The 2,500-nt window shown below is 32.9% G+C and overlaps 1 protein-coding gene across 1 annotated transcript in view; it reads left to right on the top strand.

The window, feature by feature from the left end:
- The window catches only part of LOC135748018 (neuropilin-1a-like), a 36,667-nt gene extending 35,509 nt beyond the window's left edge, over window positions 1-1,158 (top strand). The window contains exon 18 of the mRNA XM_065266094.2: window positions 1-1,158. This exon is cut by the window's left edge and continues 699 nt beyond it. The gene's annotated coding sequence lies outside the window, so the exon portion shown is untranslated.
- Window positions 1,159-2,500: the final 1,342 nt, after the last annotated feature.

The raw sequence follows: 2,500 nt of genomic DNA on the forward strand, positions 1-2,500 counted from the left end.
AACAAAACAATAGATATACTGTTAAAAAAATATATTTAGCTTGTTAAAACTGGTTGAACGTGTCCATAGTTAATGTTATAAACTAGGACATCTGTATGAACTTGGGAACTGACCTCATACATCTGCTAAAAATGACCTGGGACCTGTTGGTTGTGAAGAGAAATATGGTTTGGAAAGTTAAACGTTTATTTATATGCATTCGAGATTACCATCGGGATCGACATAGGGCATAGTCTGACTAAGTAAACCTTGGCTCAATGGCCAAAGTAAGATTGAACAAAGTAAGATATTGCTTTTCTTTAAAGAAAATAGTTTTAAATAGTAAGGGTGGTGAAAACATTTAAACAGTTTTTGTACCAGATATCATGCATCTCGGTTTTGCTTCTGTACATCTGCTAATAAATGTAATCGCAATCCGGAGGATCATCTGTAAAAATATGGAGGGTCTTCTAGACTGCCAGCAGCCAGATGGACCTCCTGAGACGCATAGGGGAGACGTTTACTGTGGGAGTAAAACTGAAGTCTAAATGAAAGCACGGAGTAAAGAAAGAGAACTGATGTGAGACCTGCCCATCCTGGATATTTGAGTCAGAAAGGCACAAACTGTTCAGTGCACAAAAGCTGAGATGACTGTACTGAAAATGAGATCCGAGTCCATTTGACACACAAGAACATGCAGTTTCGCTTCGACAACTGGGAGGATATGCCAAACAGCTTTCTCTCACCGAAGTGAACCAATCTATGTAATTTTGCACTGAGAATTATATTTAATGAAGAATTTAGACGGTAATAAAAATGTTAACGACTTAAAATTGAAAGAGAGATCCAGCTGTCTGTGTAATAGCTTACTTTTTTAATGTTATTTAAAATATTTTTCTTAAATGTGCAGATTCTGATGTTTTTTTCTTGGGGAACCAAAACGATACTTTTGACATACCATCATAAACTTTCACAGATCATACTTACAGTATTTTCACTTTTTGAATTTTAGATGTTATGGAGTTCAGTCTGTTTGGTGGCTGTTTTGTATTCACGGTTTTGTGATAATTGAATAAGTAAACTTAGACTGAAGACTATAATGTCCCGTCAGCATCACGAAAACCATTTTAACCAATCGGCCATCTGCATCAGCAGCATTAAATCTTCTAACCAATCGAATTTCTGACTCTTCAATGACATTCCAAAGAAAGAAGTTAATAAAGTTTATATAATGGTTTTGTTGCTGTTGTTTACAATAACTGTCATTATATAGAGAAATTATATGTATTTGGTGTGTGTGTGTGTGTGTGTGTGTGTGTGTGTGTGTGTGTCTGGTATTTATGCTGCCATTGTTTAATTCATTTAATTTTTATAATTACATTTTTATGTAAATGCAAATTGTTCAGATTGTGTTAAAAAACTAATTTCTTCATATGTGCATATCTTTAAAAGTTATCATGCACTGCAAAAAAGAATTTTCAAGAAAAAAAAATCTTAGTATTTTTAGTATTTTTCTTGTTTTCAGTAAAAATATCTAAAAATTCTTAAATTAGGATTTTCTTAATGAACAAAACGATCCAAGAAAATAAGTTAATAAAATATAAAATTAAAGTGATTTTGTGCATAAAACAAGCAAAAAAATCTACCAATGGGGTAAGCAAAAAACCTTGAACATTTTTCTTAAACACTAAATTCAAGAAAAAATTGCTTAACCCGTTGGCAGATTTTTTGCTTGTTTTATGCACAAAATCACTTAAATTGTATGTTTTGGTCTAAAAATTAGACTTATTTTCTTGGGTCATTTTGCTCATCAAGTAAGAGCATCTTAATTTAAGATTTTTTAGATATTTTTACTGAAAACAAGACAAAAATACTAAGAATTTTTTTCTTGAAAATCATTTTTTTTGCAGTGTGGCTTGTACAAAATTACCCTCTAGCAGGACACATTGTCACACAACATGGGGTACATTGCAGCAAAACTGTTTATCGATCTCCTTAGAAGCTTATATAAAAAAAGTGTGGTTTTATTATGTTGCCTTGTTCAGCCTAAAATGGCTTATATGGTTTCATTTTGGATAATAGATATAACAAAAGTACAATGCAAAAAAATTGGCAGAAATAACATTAAAACACAGCAAGCATCGTTACAATTAGACTAAAAATGCTGAAATATAGTCTTCTGTATAACAACTGACACATCAGTATACGCTGTTTCCACTTATTAACCGCTAGATGACGCTGCTGTTTAAGTTATGGTTGACTGATATTATTTATCTCTGCCGCTACATGGCATATTTTCATATTTTAAATTCGAATTTTATATCGTATTTTATATTGAGCACAACTGATGGGATTTTTTTTTTTGTGGTGGAGTTAAAAACCATGTCAATATTATCCAGTGCACGCATCACTTTGAGGCCTTGCGCCAAAGGAATACCGCGTCTCGGCGGAAGATGGCGCCCGCGGCACTTGACCTTTACGATGATTAAATCTAAATGTATTCAGTAAAAAAAACATCGCG

Source organism: Paramisgurnus dabryanus, chromosome 6 (assembly GCF_030506205.2).
Source record: "Paramisgurnus dabryanus chromosome 6, PD_genome_1.1, whole genome shotgun sequence".
In the NCBI taxonomy this organism is placed as follows: domain Eukaryota; kingdom Metazoa; phylum Chordata; class Actinopteri; order Cypriniformes; family Cobitidae; genus Paramisgurnus; species Paramisgurnus dabryanus.